The 18023-nt window shown below is 44.0% G+C and overlaps 1 protein-coding gene across 41 annotated transcripts in view; it reads left to right on the forward strand.

Annotated features, from left to right (window-relative positions):
* Positions 1 to 6454: 6454 nt before the first annotated feature.
* The window catches only part of MAP2 (microtubule associated protein 2), a 233749-nt gene continuing 222180 nt past the window's right edge, over positions 6455 to 18023 (forward strand). For 34 of the 41 annotated variants that reach the window (XM_085585410.1, XM_085585423.1, XM_085585409.1 and 31 more), the window contains exon 1: positions 6674 to 6794. The gene's annotated coding sequence lies outside the window, so the exon portion shown is untranslated. Of the gene's footprint in view, positions 6474 to 6673; positions 6795 to 12601; positions 12706 to 18023 lie in introns of those variants that run through there. The other 7 variants (XM_085585413.1, XM_085585424.1, XM_085585412.1 and 4 more) reach the window with 3 other exon arrangements.

Here is an 18023-nt window from a genome sequence, read left to right on the forward strand (position 1 = left end):
ATCAGGTGGGACAAGGTTGTGTTGTTGCCTAATAAGATATTGCATTAACATATGGAAATTCAGCTCATAGGGACTTGTGCCATGTATATGTGCAGTTTACGGTACACCAAGGAAAGAGTCAAAGTTTGGAATGCTGCCCAGGTTTTTTACTTGGTTTCCTGTGGATTTGCTTGCCTGTCACTTCTAAATCCTGTTTTGCCTCTCACTTAGCAGTGGAGTTGTGCCCAGATAAAGGCATTACCAGCTAAATATTAGTTTCATAACGCACACCCGTTTCTTAGTCCCAGGGTACCACTCAAAGCAAATTATTCTGCTGTGTTACATTGTCTGTTGATCACTCCTTCTTGCCTTTTATCCTTGTTGTTGTTCTTCCTGTCTTGCAGAAAGCCAAGGTGCCAGGCCATTAGGAAACTGAATTATTAAAACCTCATATTGATTTTTCTTGACCATATAGCTGACGTTATCATGCAAGGGCCTTGCCTTGAGCTATGCAGGAGGGGTTTGGCTAAACACTTGACAGCTCTCCTCGCTCCTTTTCTTCATTACCTTCCATCTCTTTCCTACCCCATCATTTCCAAGAGGAGGAGGCTCTGAAAACCATTATGCAGAGTCATTTCATTTTACTGTCAGGTTCCCTTTGCTAGCAGGCACGCAAATGATGGGATTTTTCTTTCTCTTCACTCTGGAGGTACACAAACAGATCAGTCTGTTTGCTAAAAGCCTCGGCACACACGGTATCCATGGCAACACACCAGCCTGCGTAAGCATCTGCAGACGCTTCAAAAATCAGAAATACCAAGTGATGACAAGGAGTTGTTTTGTACAATGGATGTTTATAGGTGTCACAACCACCTGAAATAATTTATTTTCCACCCATCAGCTCCTTGATTATAATGTGCTTTACATTTTTCTTGCAGCTCCTTTGTCAGAATCTAAGATTCAAAGCAGAAGTAGTCCTTCTTTCAATGTTTATTTGCTTTGTGTTTTTTTGCATTTAGATCACTGGCTGAGGTATCCTATGGGAATGAGCACCCCAAGCAACACTGTTAACTTTCCTCTTTGAACTGAGTTGGAGTACAGGCTTTTCAAGTTATAAAAATCCACAGTTGTAGTCTAAAAAACAGTGGTCTAGGTCAACCCAACTAATAGAAGTATTTGTGTGAGTGCTAGGCTGGGTGGTGAATTGACCTATCATGTTGCATGAATTACTGGTTACCTATAGTGGTGACAGATTTAATAAGATCAATCAACTGTTTTTTGAAAATATTTTTATTTATGTTCATCCACCTGCTGGCACGGCAGAGACCATGCTAGTGTGTTTTCAGGCACTTCACTGAACCTGTGGTTTGTTCAGATCTGCTTTCAGGAGATAACATTCAGGTGCTCAGGCTGCAGCTGAGCTGGTTGCAGAACTGTATCAGCTCACTAGAGGAAGCCTGACCAACCTGTAACTCAGAAAGGGTAGCTCGTGTGGGCACTGATTGACACTGCTCAGAGTCTCATGCTGGTCATGGCCCTGGCCAAGGAGCAGTTTTATAATATAGGAAACCAACAGGCAGGCTTCAGGCATTCACCACCTTCCTCAACTCAGGGAACTACTGCTGCCCCATGAAGATACTTATCCATCAGGCTAGGGCCATCCTCAAGACAAGCTGGACAACTGTGTTTGTTGCTCACACAAAGGCTGAGTAAAAGCTAGAGTTTGAACTTTGGTAATGGGAAAGAGCCCAAGTACATACATGCTTAACCAAGTGCATACATGCTTAACCTCCAGCCACAGTTGTGGTGAGAAAATAGCCCCTCATTCTGTCTGTAATGTTTCCCTTCTCTTAAGAAGTAACATCAGTATTTTATTCATAGAAAGTTGAAAAGAAATGCAAAACCCAAACCCAAGTTTGAATTATGTTGCCCCATATTGTGATAACTTGACTAGGCTAATCTGTTTTCAACTGATGATTTAAGCTTTAGGCTTGGAAAATGAAGTAATATCTACCTCCTTGAATGTAACAAGAGGGTCATATTAAAAGGTCTTATCAACTTCCACCCTAATAAAACAAGCTATCAGTGCATCAGACCACTGATGATCTTCTATGTGCAAGCATCTCACAGGTTCTTTCTAAGGTCTTTAATCCTCGTAACTTCTGTTGGAAAAATTCAGATTTCCCCCTAGAACAGGAAATTAAATCTCAAAAATAGTATATTCCTCGTATTCTTACCAGTTTGACTATTCAGTAACTTACACATCATATTTATTTTGAAAAGTCTATTTTTTCATGTAGATTTGCTAAAGATTCAATGTGCAAACAGATTTCACTACATAGAATTTACTGTGTATTCTGTTCATCTTGTTTTTGGTCCAGTCTTTTATTTTTTTTTTTTTTTTTTTGTTTTGTGTGTGGTTTTTTTGTTTGTTTGTTTTTTTGGTTTCTTTTTTACCATTTAAAGACCTGGTAAGGCTGAATGGTGCATTAGTTTTATTCCCCCAATTCTCAAGATAGATAAAGAAGGCAACACTTGTAGTAGTGAGAAGCTAGAGATGGCAAAACAAGTAGCCTAACCTGAAATTTCCTTGCAATCATCATTCTTTAACTAGAAAATGCCAAGAGCAACAAAACTTATTTTCCTAGAGAGGTTGGGGTTTTTTCTTCTTGTTCATATGGAAATTTAAGAGATGAACTATTGTTTTCTGTCCCAGAAAATGGGTTAAAGCAGTGAAAATTGGTTTAGGTTAAGAACTTTCTACAGCTGAATTGTGCAGGGATCAGTACTCCCCGTGCTTCATTTTGAATACATTTAAAAATGTTCTGTGAGATGTCACAAGTCTGACACCCAGCTTTCTTCTCTTCAGCAGAGGAATCAGACCCATAATCAAAATATCACAAAGCTCCAAGAGCTGAGAGGAAAAAGTAGCTGGATGAGGTAAATGACAGGGGAAGAAGCTCTGCACATAACTATGAACCCTGTAAGGGACCACTACTGCCCATTTTTCACATTGGTTCATTGGGGGACTCTTCCCTTTCAAACCCAGCAGTGAGAAATGAAGGTGTCTGCTGCAATGCATTCTTTCCTGCAATTTTTATCTCCCTGCAGCCCCAAGAGCTGGTTGCCCAAGTATTTAGTACCCTCTCTCTGCTTTCAAATTATTCTGTTCTAATGCAGAGACTGGCTTTTGACATCAAAAGCATTTAGCAAATTAGAGCGTAGCTCCCTGAAGCTAATTCTTCCATCATAATTCACATGGGTACTTGGAGTCCCTTGTACCAAAGATAACTAAATCGACAAAAGCAGCATTGCTCTTGTACAAGTCTTTCCACTGGGCCAGATCTCACCTTTGCTTAAAGCTTTCCTGGAGCAACCTGAGACGTTTACATTTACAAACAGGTAGTATCTCCAAATACTCTTTGAATGGTGAATGTAATCAAATGGGAGACAGGCAGAAAAAGGAAGGCTTTTACATGGAAATGTTACTCTATGAGCTGTTGAGATACAGCAGTTTCTTGTCAGGAACATAAAAAAAAATTGAACATAGTTTGTGATGCAAAGCCAGGGATAAGTCCATTCTGTTTTCAGTGAAAGCTTTATTTTTGTTTAGTCGTTGATCAGCGTTTGAAGGATTCAGCTCGCTTTTCCCCCCCATTGCCTCTGTTGGGCACTAGAGGGACCCTAGAGTTGTCCAGCCCATGAAAACATCCCAGCGATGCCGGGGCGGGAGCCTTTTCTTTCCCGGTCACCTTAACCTAGGTGTTTCCGAGGAGAAGGGTGGGGAAAAACTGCTCAGCGTGCCCACAGACTGCAAATATGTCACTGAGAGCAATGTGCAAGGGGACATACTCCTTTGTTGCACTAACCGCACGGGTGCTCGCAGCTCTTCCCATCATCAATAAATAAGAACTGACTTTGTCTTGACTGCTCTGATGGCTCAGCTAATGTGGTGGCATTGGCGCCAAGGCTTGAGTCATTGTGTTTTTGAGAAATTAAATGTTTCCTTCCCCCGTCTGAAGCGATGCCAAATACCTGGGCTGCCACTACTGCATCCCAATAAACTCTCAGGAAAGCAGTGGGGAATTGTTACTGAACTATAGTAAGAGACAAAGTATTGACACAAATTCCTTTTAAAACAGCATTCCCCAGACACAGTTTCAAATTAATCTGTTCTAAAGACAACAATAGGCAATTTCATTCCTTTTTCTTTTAGTAGGCAGGCAAAAAGTCCTCTGTATTTGACTTACCAGACTTCCATACAGAGATCCATAATTCAGTATCTCAATGCTAGACTATAAAGCTCATGGTTTATGAGGTGCTGCAATTTTTTTTTTTCCTTTATACAAAAAAATCTTTCCCCACTATTACTTAGTGGAAAGATGCTTTCTGATCTCTGTATGGATATTTCTAATAAAAGTATGTGCATGCATTTTAATATCTCTAACATGAATTAAAATATTTTTTTCTGTCTTAAAACATCTAGTGTCAACACTGCTGCTGAATATTTCATGTGAAGTATAATGTAATTTGATTAGATAATTATCTCAGGGAAAATGGTGACTGCCATTTTTTCTGTGCTTATTTTTCATCATCTTTGATGATTGTTTTTAAAGGAGAGATGCAACTGAATGACTAACTTCTAAGACTCACCTTCTCTCTCTGTCTCTGCAGGCTGCTGCTGAAAAGAGACAGGCTGCTGCTGTGCTGCATCTGAGCTAGAGGCGTTGATTCTCTGTCACACATGGAGTATTCTGAGCATGTCTCTGGTTAGTTACACCCCCCTCTGATCTCTAGGAATGTTTATGGACAGTGCACAGTGTATTGTACATGTGTCTTTCCATTAAGACAGCTTTTAATATTTTCCATTATACCCATTGCAGTATTTGTTTCCAATGAAAGTATAGACTGTCCTTTCCCCTTTTAAATATTGTAAGCTTTAAATTAATCTAATTTCCATTTGGATGAAGTTTAACTTTTTCTTCTTGATCAAGTCAACTGCTCATTCCCTCTCAGGGCTGCTGCTGATTAGACTTTATGTTAAGCCTGCATTTGCATTATCTAGGTGGTGAGAGGAAGGGCAAAGCTCCTGTGCTTGTGGGGAGAGCTCCTTCAAGGTCTTTGTGTGGATGCCTAGGCCTCCAAGGAGAGGCACAGAAAAAAAAACAGCAGGAGAAGGGCACTGGATTGTCTTCAGAGTATTGCACACACTGGTGCACATGCCCTGAACCACTGTCTTTCCTCCTGGGAGAAAGACTGACTGCAGCAAATCCATTTTCTCTGAAAGCATCTCTGGAAGGATGTGCATCACTGGTGGTGAGTAACAAGCAGGGAACATGATGCCTTTGTCACTTTGGCAAAATCCTGCTCCCTTTTCATGGCACTGATTTACAGACTAAATGTGAGAAAATAGGAAATGTGGGAAGTTCTCTCAAACAGCTTGAGGAGGGCTCAGGAAAAGTACTGGAAGAAATGTTAGTACTCCTCTCTTTTCAAATGAAAATTTCCTGATTTACAAATACGTAAAAATACTTAACAAGGTAACTTGGCCTTCCCAAGTCACTTCATTAACACTGACATACCCTTCACATGGAATATATGTAGCAGTTGCATTCTTTATGAATGAAGAAACAGACGCAAGGGCGGGACCTAGGCTTTCCTGAACTGCATTTTGACCACTCAGTCTAAGACACATATGCCCCAAATTACAGATATGAAATATTCTAGATAACCTGCTAAAGCCCACAAAGAAAACCAAGTGCTCAGTACTCCTGAAAATCATGCTTGAAATCAAGCTGGCACACTAAAATTAGTGACATTTGGGGAAAAAAGTGGATAACTTCCCAACAGTGATGCAGCAAAATGCAACCAAACTGAAATTAACATTTAAAGTTTTTCCACTGCAGTATGGGTAATAGTGTGCAATCCAGGTCCCCAAATATAAAGATATTTATCTTCACTGAATCAAAGGACAGTACCTTCAAAACATTATTACAGGCTTATACATACATTGCATACTCAGCATTTTTGGTTAAGATTCCAACAGACTGACTTTTACAGTCATGAATTATTAATAAACTAAAATTTGCTTAGGGAAATAGAAGTGGTAAGAAAGCAGCGTTTTATTCTTTCATCTCCAGCACAGGTGGGTTGAAACGATGTGGTTCTGGCTGTAACAGGTGAGATGAGCTGATGCTGTAGTGATACTGTGGGAGGAATGACTTTGGAGTATAGCAGCTGTAATGATGCACACCCTGAGGGGGCAGCTCAGTTGGAGAACGTGGTAAGTGACAAAGTAATAGGATATCTTTTATTGCCCGATTCCAGGAAATGGCTGGAAAGCAGCGTGGAAGTGAGCAGCAGCGCGGTGTCTGAGGGTGTTGTTAAGGCGCTTTTTTCACCGATCTCACTGCTATTTGCCGTCTTTCTCCAGAAGAAGAGGAGGAATTAGACGGAGCTGGGTTTGCACCGCTGGAGGATCGAACCGCGACCAGGCGAGGCGCTTGGGGAAGGTTTCCGGCAGCAGGGCAGGAGCACGGCGCGGCCCGCGGCCGGCCGTCCCGGCGGCTCAGGCTCTGCAATGCAGGGGCCGGGCGGGGCGGGGCGGCGCGGGCCGCTCCTCCAGCTCGGCGGGCGCGGGGCCCCGCGGGCGCGGCGGGGCCGGGGCGGGGCCGGGGGCGGGGCCCGGGGGCTCGCGGCGCGCAGGCGGCCGCGTCCCGGCGGCAGCCCCGGCAGCGGCGGGGCGGGTCGGCCTGAGCCGGGTGCCCTGCGTCCTCCGCGTGCCCGCCGGTGCCGGCAGCCGCCGCGGCGCTCAGGTGAGGGCCGTGCCGAGCCCCGTCGGCGACGGGACGGGACGGGCGGGGGCGCGGGGCCGGCGCCGCTGCGGGGCGGGGGTTGTGTGGGCAGCCGCGCGCGCTTCCCGCCTTGCGGCTGTCGCCAGCCCTTTCCGGGGACACCCCGGTCCCGAGGGTGCTCCCTTCCTTCCCCCCTGCCTCCGTCCCTCAGCCCCGAGCCAGCGCGGAGCTCTCCGCGGGTCGCCGCCGCCCCGCCTCCCGGCGGTAGAAATGGAGCGGGGCCCGCTTTACCTTGGTGGGGGCGGCTGCCGCAGAGCATCGCCGGGCTGCGAAGCCCTCCGGGGATGTGAACCTCTGCCCTCTCCTGCCCCCACCCCCGAGCTCCTCTAAGGGGATCTGCGCGGCTGAACAAAGAACGTTGTGTGAGGCGAGGGCTGTGAGCGCTGTTCATCTGCATCGGGGAGACGAGGAGGGAAAAAAAGCCCACCTAAAAAAATTGATTCCCTGTGTTGCATGGAGCGGGGAGAAAACAGCCGTGCGCGGGAGCCCAGCGGCGAACAATGCCTTTTTACGTAGGAGAAAATGCTGTAAAATGTGCCTGGCTCGGATGGCTGCAGGTAGGAGCCGTAGGCGTGTGCTGCGCTGCGCTGCCGTGGTGCTGCACCGAGCCACCAAATAAGCCTTGATCTGTCCTGTACTCATTGAGACACTCCGAGCTGCCCTTTGCATGAGATGTGCTTAATGGAACACCTTCTGGAAAGAAGGGGGTGTGCCGCATGCCGGGAGAATTGCTCTCCCTGCCGAAAGATACCAGCGTGGTCAGTTTCCCTGGGTTAAGCAGGAACTTTCAGTTTTCCTCTGAATAAAAAATATTCTCTTGTGTTTCTGGTGGATTTTCATGTAGGATTTCTTCCTGAGACAGAGGTGTGGGTTTTCACTTGTAAGTGACCATTAGCATAGAGGATAGCGCTTTAACGTAGCAATTAACAGAATAGCAATTAACGTAGCATTAACATGCAGTAGAATGGGATGTATGCACACATAGGTTGCAAGTCTTACTTATTCTAGGTCTCCAGCATCAATTTTCATAATTTGGCATGTCTCTGTGTGGTCATGCCAATAAATCATACTCCATCCTTTCTCGAAAAATCACTGGCTGTCCAGCATTTTTACTGCCTTATTGTTCAGAAAACCTGTCCCTTTTGTTTTCAGAAGGGTTCTTCCATGCGAGATTGAATCACGTATTCTTTTGGTTCTGTTTCTTCCCATTTTCTCCACAAACCTTTGTTTTCTCTCCATGAAAGAACCTGTTTCTTTTCACCTGTGCTGATTTAGACTGGCAGGGATGTCGAGACTACAGATCTCATAGCTGAAAGACTCAAGAAGAGGCTCAGCTGCAGAACGTATTTATTTTCTAGAGCTTCTTTGCCTTCCCTTCTGACTGAATGGCGTCAGCATCTCAGCCCTTGCCTGGGAAGAGAATGTGCTGAGAGGGCACGGCATAGTGAAGTTGCCTGTGTTACGTCATAGATCACGAAAAAGTGATTCATGAACCATAAAAGACTGGGCACTTCCCGGAGTGTGCTACAAGCTCTCTCAGTTAGCGTAAAGGCAGTCCGGTTAAGTTTGTGGATGGTTGTTCATTTCTCCAGCTGATGTTCTGAAAGCGTGATAATGTACAAAGGAGCCCGAACTCACCTGGGTAGTGCCTAGGACTGGGAACCCCCGAATGCCTCACTGTCTCTTTCATTTGCAAGACACTGATGGTGCACTCAGCAGTGGGCAAGTCTTCATGTGGGACCAGTTTCCTGGAGCTCAGGCATTTACAGGTGAGCTAAAGTAACACACTGGAAATAACCCCAAGTGGCTTTGAGAGGCCATTCTGCATGGTAATGAAACACAAAGGTGAGCCCTGGCACAGGGAGGAGGAATGATCTCAGCAGTGGAGCATGGTGCCATAAATTCTATCTCTTCTCATCTTTTCTTATCTCATCAAGGGATGGGATTTGGTTTTTGGAACTTTTCAGTCTGTTGCACCCATATCGGACGTTTCCTGTTGGTGTTTGAGAGAAGCCAAAGAGCTGTCATCCTGAGAATTAGAAGTTGCTGTTCTTCTGTGGAGAGTTTTAGCACACTGGAGGGCAGGACATTGTACTTATAATGCAGTTGGTTACGTAAAGCAGTGTTTGCAGCCTTGATTTAGAGGACTGACGTAATTATTATGGTATGTTATATCATACCCACTTAGTTGTGTTCTTTAATGTGTGGGTAATAAAGAAATACTTGTAATTTAATGACCCCTGAGGTGCTGTGCCTAGGCAGGAGCAATCTGATCACAACAGTCCCAAAATGAATTGCTGCATCCTGTGGGTTAAGAATTCCCTTGTTGCTAGATGTTTTTTCCAGAAGCATACCTTTGCTTTCAGTCGATCATGCTCCTTTCTGTACAAGTTACCCTTTGCTAAATCATATATCTAAATTCACAGAGGAAGCATTTGCTATGTATGCTGACAGAGTGGGCTCTGGCCTCTCTAGCTCTGGCACTGTGCTCGCTTAACAACTGTCTGTGGAAGTTGCTAGAAAAATCTAACCACAGAAACAGGGCTGAGGCCCATTGCGGATTCTGCTGGGCTCTTTCAGCTTCACCTCCCAATGTGGCATGTCATGCACATGTGTTGGAGACAGGTTTCTTTTCTTAATGGGGTTGGAAGAAGTCTTGAGGTTGTGAGGACTTTATGATGGAGGTTTTCTGACAGTCACCTTTAGATTACTAATGTCTCTACAAAGGCACAAGGTACGACAGAGCTTGTAACATACCTGCAGCAGATGAAGGATCTTAAATCTGATCTGCCATGGTGGAACAAGTGATAATCAGCTTAAGAAAGGAAAATAAAAGCTCTACTGGTGCCTACAGCCTGAGTTCCTTACAGATCTTTTGCCTACAGTGCAGGCAGTGGCTGTGCTGAGAACTGATATGGTAAAACTTCTGGCTCACAGTCAAAGAAAAAAAATCCACCCCTTGGCTTTATTTGGGTTTCAGAAAAGGCATTTCTGGCTGCAGGACGCTTGAAGCTGAACTGAAGCCTTAACTAGAAAGGGATTAGGGAGTGTTGCACTTCAAATGCACACAAATAATTACCAGAAATTTGGAAAGGTCTAATAGGAGTCCTAAGACTAGGTGACTTCCCAAGGTCCTTTCTAAACTGAGTTATCTGATGATCTAGATGTTTTGGGTTTTGTGCTATCTTTAAGTCCATGTGTGCACTTGATGAAGAAATAAAAATACGCATGTGCTGATATGTAGAATTGTTCCTTAAGACTCAAGGATGCTTGTTTTGGTCCATTTGTATTTATTCAGTTCAAACACATGCTTAATTGTGCTTTAAAGTCACCTCTAGGCACATTTAAAAATTAAGCATGTTTTTACAGAAAAGGGAGCGTTTTTTATAAAAAGAGAAGGAGGATATATTCCTGGTATGTGGGCTCAGTGTTGCAAACCCCTTGATGATATTTAGAGATACCCAGTACTTCCAGAGAAAGCATGAAAATGTGCAGTGTTCTCTGATACCACGACATGGCTTATCTCTTCCCAAACACACGTGCACACGTGAAAACAGAGTATGGGTGGGTCTTGACATATTTAGGGTTGGTGCTTTTTATTGCATCCTTCTGCTTCATGTACAGGTGTGCTCATTAGCAACAGTTCTGTACTGCATCTCAGTTAATAAGTAAAAACAGCATGAGACTTATTTCCATGGGGTGGAGCTGATTTAGAGGATTGGTGCTGGAAAACAGAGACAGTTTAAGCTGCCTGCCTCAGTAAAGGAAAAAGCTTTTATTTCGTGGGAAGGTTTAATAGCACGTTATGCTTCTAAACTATACAAGGGTGTTTTAGAGGGACGTTCAATGTGACATTTGTAATTGCTTTCTAGGTATCAGAGGAAAGAATTGATGTATCCATGGGGTTAATTTGGGTTGTTGTGGCCACATGGGTTACTGTACTAGCTGTTAAGAGGATTTGAGGTCTTGATTGACCCATTTTACTTTAACACTAATTGTTTGCTGTTGTATTAAGGAAAAAAGATGAGCTAATCCTTATGGTTTTACACTCACTGCCGTTTTTCCCTACAGCAGCCTCACAGATGAAACTGATCTTTGTTCTTTTGTCTTGACTGGGGAGGTGGCAGAAAGGGATAACAGACATCAGCTTCAGAGCGTTAGTGTTTGTACTCAGTATCCTGCATCTTTGTTAGGGTGCCAGTTTGAAAGGAATTATGGTGAAAAGGTGTGGCTTGGTCAATTCTCTTTGTTTTCTGCAGTCTGTGAGACAGTGCTGGTTGATAGGCTTGACCAGTGTAATGATACGCTGTTTCTCTTTTAGCATTTTTAAAGTACACGTTTTTCTAACATTCTGTGATGTAATGAGACTATTTATTACACCACAGAAAAAATTTATTTATTTTAGCACATGATGCTTCCAGATAAAATATATGTGTGTTTCATATAGTATAAGGGAGACAATGGCCTTATTACAACCAACAGGGTTAAGTGGTGAAAATCAGAAACTGTGATGAGTTCATGGAATCTCTACCTGACTTGCACCATCTGGAAAGAGACAATGCCATTTGCAGCTCTGTTTTCTGATTATTGAAAATCTGGGGTACTTTTTGCCATCGGGGAAATAATCAGTTTGCACCTGACAATTCTTAAGTTGTGAATTTGTAGGTAGAATTAAGGTTCTCTAGCAATTTTGCTCCTTCATTTAGACTTGGCACTCGTAGGTACGAGGAGTTGAGGAATATTTTTTGCGTCAAGCCCCTAGCAAGTAGGAAGATTTCTTTTAGTATTTCTAGTATTTCTAGTCAGATTGCAGTAGCTAATCTAAGACAGATTGCAGTACTTTCCTGTGAGTAGAGTTTATGAAAAGTTACTTTTCTCTCTGTGAAACTTGTCATTTTATTCCCTGAGAGAGTTTTAAATTAAATTTCAATAGCTATTTGCAAAATTAGCTGTATTTAAAATATATGAAACCTCTGGATAAACAAGACAGTAGTCTAATCATGTCAGTTAACTTGGCAACATTTAATTAGAGAACCTATTGATTCAATTAACCCTATGTTTTCACTTTGTTTTTTGGAGAGAATGATAGAGGCTGGTTTTTGGTTTAGAACTAGGAACTATTCTATGTTTAGGAACATAGATTATCTCTTAGGACAGCTGGTTGGCTATACAAAACTTGCCATTTTACCTGAGATTCTGGTCTTGGATGAACAAAGCTAGGAAATGAATACTTACTATGAAGGTTCTGAACACAGATTGGGGTGTGTTTTTGAAAACTCCTGCATTGGTCCAAATTTGATCCAGAGATGAACAGTAGAAAGTGCTGTAGACATTCAAAAGTGGTCTGTGTGCTTCACTGCTGGGCCAGAATTCTGTATCTGCTGGCTGTGAGCAGAGGTGGATTGGCCTCCTCCCGTGTGTCTCAACCATGGGTGTGCCTGGAGGTGCCTCAGCTGAGTTTGAGGTACAGCTAAATTGCTCTCTTTTTGTTCTCACTTTGTGTTGAAGGTATCTGAATAGCTTGTGCAATTGCAAGGTGCCAAACAGTAAGTGCAAGGACAATCTTTTCTCTGGGAAGGCTCAGAGTCTGAGAGGGGCTGTGAAGAAAGCATCTTTTCTGCTGTGAAACAGGCTGAAAGTGTGTGTTAAAGACCCTTTGATTTTAAGGAGGATTCAAGTGTGGATTTGAATTCTGGTTAGCTGGAAATCTGGTTAACTTGTTTCAGCTAACCAGATCTTCTCGTGCCAAGTTACTCTTTTTTCCACAGCAGCTCCTCTATGGCCACCAGGTCTGAGCACATCTGATCCCCTCATGGGGACTTTGGCCAGATCCAAGGACATGTGCTGTGCCAGAGCCTACTGCCAATACTTGGTAATGTTAACATGCTTTTACTGTGTGTTGCTTTGATTCGTAAAAGTATTAAGTTTTCTTTTATAGTTCTTTTGAAAGTTTTAAAGTTCTTTTAACATTTTTTTATGCCTTCTGATGTTTACATATTTCTACTGGAGTTTCTCACACAGTGTTCATGTAAATAGTGATTGTTTTGTATTCTTTGTGGGAGGAGAGAATTGATGGACTGTTGGTTTGACCAGTGTGGTTGGAGAGGTGGGAATTTCATCCTCCAATCCACTGTCACTTTTGGAATTCTATATATTGCGAGGTCAGGAATAAAATTGGCTCTTTTTCTCTTTTGAACTTACCAGGCTTCTGTGTACTCATTTCATGTCCAATAGCGACATCTGTCCCACAGTCTTCTAATGCCCCTGCCCGATTCTTGCAGCTGATGTGTGATGTCTAAGGTGTGCCTAGGCATCCATTCCTCTTCTGACTGTGTGGTGTCGCTCAGACAGCAAAGCCTCTCCTTCTGTTTGAAGTGCTGTGACTATGGCTTGATGACCAGCAGCTGTATGTTCATGTGCAGGTTTCTGCTGACAGACTCCTGCTGACATTTCCCTGGCTACTGGTTCCTGATGTGCTCTCAGGTGTTGGGCTGCTCCTCTTGCAGGCTGTGTTACAGGGTGTGCCGGGCAGGCAGCCTGCCCTGCCTGTTTGCAGCAAGACTCCAGTCATGCGTGTAGGCATTTGTCTGCTTCCCTTTAGTATGCTGAAACTAACACTAGCTTTTATTTCCATCGGCAATTAGGAGATTGTTCAAGGAGGCTGAGGGAAAAAAAAGACCCAAGGGCTCAAAAAGGAGATATGCAGGAGTGGAGCTGGATGATTTGGAAAGGAGGAAAACAGACCTTGCTCAAGGGGTGGTCTGGATGGTTGGTCGTTCATATCCCATCCTTCTTGTCTACCTGTAGCTTCAGGTGGGATGGCATCAGAGATGAAGGCAGCTGTGTGTGGATATTCTCAGTTCAGTCAGAGAGAAAAAGAGAAAGATTTCTGCCCGTCTGAGCCTGGGAAAAAGTCTGAGAGGAATGTAAACAATCTATTATCTTGCTTTCCATTCATATTGTTTATAGATATATTGTACCACACTGATCTAAGTCCAGTGTACCAATCAGGTAAAATGTTTTTACTTTAAGACCAATGGAATTAATGTTCACAATATTCTCTATAAAGAGAGAAGTGCTTTTAAATAAATACTCATTCTGCCTTCTGAAATCATGCAAGTCATTTTGCCTGTCCTTGGCTCAACAGCCAGGGACAGTCAGTGATGGCCCTAAGCTGCTTGGATACCCTGTCCTCCTTTAGTGCTCCCCTGCTACCTGTATTACAAAATACGTAGTGCAGGGAGGTAGCCACAAGAATAGAAGGGATATTTCTGAAATAAGCATCAGCTCCTCCAGATTTGTATCAGAGTTCATGATTTGCGCTGTTAGGGCTGTGCTTGTGCCAAAGGTTTCTCACAGCATGCTCAGGAAAAACTTGGAGTCAGTGTCTGTGTTGCCAGGAGTCCAGAGTAGACCCAGGTATTCAGGGTTGTGGCTAAGTGTGTCTGGAAGGATGTGCCCATCCTCTATCTATTGCAGCATGACTGATTTTATGTCCTATAAAGAAAATCTCTTCCAGGAAAATGACAAAGAAACATATCAATCAGGCAGAAGGAAGCTCTACATGTGTTTTGTTTGAGGGAGATAAAATACGTATATTTCTTGAAGTAGTAAATGGGAAGTTGGCAAATTTGTGAGAGAATTGTCTTGGTTTGAAAGACAGGTGGGAACGTCCCTTGGAATAGCAAGTGTGACCCCTTTCCCTCCAAGTTCCTATAACTTTGAAGTCAAGGGGCTTTCAGGCAAAGATATAGGAAAAGAAATAGCAGTTCTTTACCTATATGTATGTACATGTATAAGAAGGCAAACAGCACCAAGCAGCGCCCCCGCCCAGCCTCTCTCGGTGCTCAGGCCTTCCCCTTCGCTGCAGTTCCCAGCACGGCCGCCAGGGGCGCTGCTGGCTCCCGGCCGGGCAGGGCGGGTGCAGCCATTCCCCCGCCTGCAGGGGGCGCTGTGGTGCGAGCTCAGCCCCATGCCCTTGTGGCTAACGGCTGGTGAACCGGCGGAAGGGATGGAAAAGGCACTTCCTTTACAAACCCATGGGACAGCCGGTCCCACTGTCCCTCTGGATGGTGAAATGAGCTGGAGGAGGAACAGTAGGGGCAGGCACACCCCAGAGTGGCAAATAAAACACAGCAGAAACTCTGCAGCCATAGCAGCAGCTGTGGGATGTACTGGCAGGCACAGGATGCTGGGTTGCAGTGTAGTGAAAGAGCCCAAAGCAGCAGCAGAAGGCAGCAGGGCTGGGCAGGGGCAGTGGGGCTGGACAGTGTCAGCGGGGCTGGGCAGGGGCAGCGGGGCTGGGCAGGGGCAGTGTCAGCGGGGCTGGGCAGGGGCAGCGGGGCTGGGCAGTGTCAGTGGGGCTGGGCAGTGTCAGCGGGGCTGGGCAGGGGCAGTGTCAGTGGGGCTGGGCAGTGTCAGTGGGGCTGGGCAGTGTCAGCGGGGCTGGGCAGTGTCAGCGGGGCTGGGCAGGGGCAGGGGCAGCGGGGCTGGGCAGGGGCAGCGGGGCTGGGCAGGGGCAGTGGGGCTGGGCAGGGGCAGTGGGGCTGGGCAGGGGCAGTGGGGCTGGGCAGGGGCAGCGGGGCTGGGCAGGGGCAGTGGAGCTCCTGCAAGCAGCCATGAGAGGCTCCCTCAGAGTGGGGAGGGGCTCAGGACCCCAGGTTTTCCCCTGAGGCACCCCAGTAGATGGTGAGGGTCCTTTCCAGTGCAGTCGGATGTTACTGAGGTCCCAGTTCACCGGCTACTCCTACAAGCAAAGGCTCACCTCTGGTAAAGAAGCAGCATTACAGGGGCTCGAGTCCATGGTGGCAGTGAATTCTCCCCATGGTAGCAGCAACTTGACCATTCTCCTCTGATCTGAGAGTGAGCGAGGAGCTGAGCCCAGCCCCTCAACCCCCAGCCAAAATCTCGCTGTGTCTGCTGTGTCTTTGCCCTTCCCAAGAGGAAAACTTCCCAGCTAAGATTAGCCAGCTGCACCCTGTCCCCTACCTTGGCCACTTATTTTGCCTCTTAAGTACCAATTGTTATCATCTCTTAGGCAGCAAATAGGACAAAAGTCCCTGAGATAAAGGATTTTTTTCTTTTTTTTTTTTTTTTTCCTAACCTCCAACAAGAGTAATTAAAAAAAAAAAAAAAAGAAAAGCAAACAAAACCCCTGTGTGCATGTGTGTGGAATGCTTAATAACCTGATTCATTCCGAAGAGCAAAGGATAGAGTGTGGTAAATAAGCTTTCATTCCATGTTGTTCTGCAATTTAAGCTTTCAGGCTGTAGAGAGCTGGTTGTTCTTCTGAATAAAACTCAGCAGAATATTGAAGTTAAGCATTTCTTGTTACCCACGTGCTATCTGTTACAGCATATAATAAATTTATGTTTAAACTTTTAATAAAAGGCATTTGTATTACTGCAGATTAATACAGATATAGCTTTATACTCCACCGGTTGCCAAAAATAGCAGAAGTGATTTATAGATAATACTTACAGTCTTTTATTTTAGATAATTTTTAATGGTATGCTACTAGTGTTGCTTAAAACATTAGCAGTATTTTTAATGCAGTATTAAAAATTCTTCTAAATGTCCATTTCAGTACAAATGGTTGAGAACGCTTTTTGTGGAATGCATTTAGGAACAAACCAGTCCAAATGTATGCACTTAGAATGACCTTGAATACTCTTCTCTGAGTAAAAAAATTCACTGAATTCACTTAGGCTTTTTTTCCTTCACTTGTTGTGGTCCACTGTACGCTTCTAGCGTCACTCTTAGCAATAAATTGAATGAATAATTTGTTGCAAAGTTCTAATTGATAATTACAGGCGCTTGGAAATTAGAAACACATTTCTTATTTTACCTTATTTATGACATTGATACTTCAGCTGCTGGACTGTGTGTTTATTTAGATGGTTATGCTGGTATCAGGATGCCAGCAGTGACCTACATCATTACCTGTAATTATCAATAGGCACATTCAGTTGTCATAGGCACAGTCAGACAGGGCTTTCCTACCAGCCAGCCCTGCAGACCAGTTCAGAGACTGACCTTTGGCTGGGTGCTGACTTGTGAAAGTGCTGCCAGTGCTGCTTGATGTGCACTGAGCAGCTATAATTATGGGCACTTCTGTCCTTTGATTCATCTGGACTGAGTCTTTGAGCCCTGTATTGTAAATTCAAGCTTTATGGCCCTTACAGTAAGTAAGTAATATCTGCTGAAACAATGCCTCATTCAATGCTTTGAAATCTTTTTATGAACTTGATTCTACTTTTTGTTTTTTAGCACAAATGTATTTGTACATTGCTATTTATGAGAGTAGTCCTTGACTCTAATTAATTTTTTTTTAAAGATGCTGACAATGATAATATGTAATTGATGAAAAGTGTCTACTACCTCTCTGAGCCAGCAGATAAAAATCCTACTGGCTGTTTTAAGGCAGATACTCCCTTTTTTTTGGGTGGCGTCATGAAGTTTCTGTTTTGTCCAGTGATGGGAACAGAACAACTTGGTGAATGTGCAAGCTGTACTTAAAGTAACTTGTTTACCCTTTAAATTAAGTATTTTAGGACTGAATTCTTTTACCACCTATTACAAGCAGGAGGAGGGAATAAATAGTTGGAAAATATATTGGGCAAAACTAATGTATTCCATACTTCAGGACATGAATCCATGTTTACTACCAGGGTCAGAAAGACTTCCTTGCTGACACTGTATTGCAGGGGCTTTACTCTGAAATATCCCTGTGGTTAGCACCAGGTGATTTGCCTTTTTTGCTCTGCCAAACTCATGTGAATTTAAATACAGAAGTTTCAGTTACTTTGAAAGTTTGAGTTATTTTTGTTTATAATTTGTTTTATATACAGATAGAAGCTGTAAATCTTTTTTCTGAAGAGTATGGAATTTTCTTCTGCATTTTAAGTTATTGCAAGATCAGTCTCAATGACACTGCTTATTCCAGTGTGCAGTGGAATAAGTGAGTTGTCTGTATCCTGGGATGAGGAGAGAATGAATGTTTTACCTCTACTGTGTGTTTGTGTTTTCTGTAGCAGTGTTTTGGTGCCTTTTTCATGCTTGCCTAAGGGAGAGGAAGGTAAATGAAAAATGAGCTTTCTTCCAGTGAGACAGTGGTCTGTGGGCACATTGAAAAGGTAGGAAAAAAGAGATGAGAGAAATGTGCTATATTTTCACTTGAAAAACTAGTTG

The sequence above is a fragment of the Lonchura striata genome, chromosome 7, assembly GCF_050655825.1.
Source record: "Lonchura striata isolate lonStrDom1 chromosome 7, ASM5065582v1, whole genome shotgun sequence".
Lineage (NCBI taxonomy): Eukaryota > Metazoa > Chordata > Aves > Passeriformes > Estrildidae > Lonchura > Lonchura striata.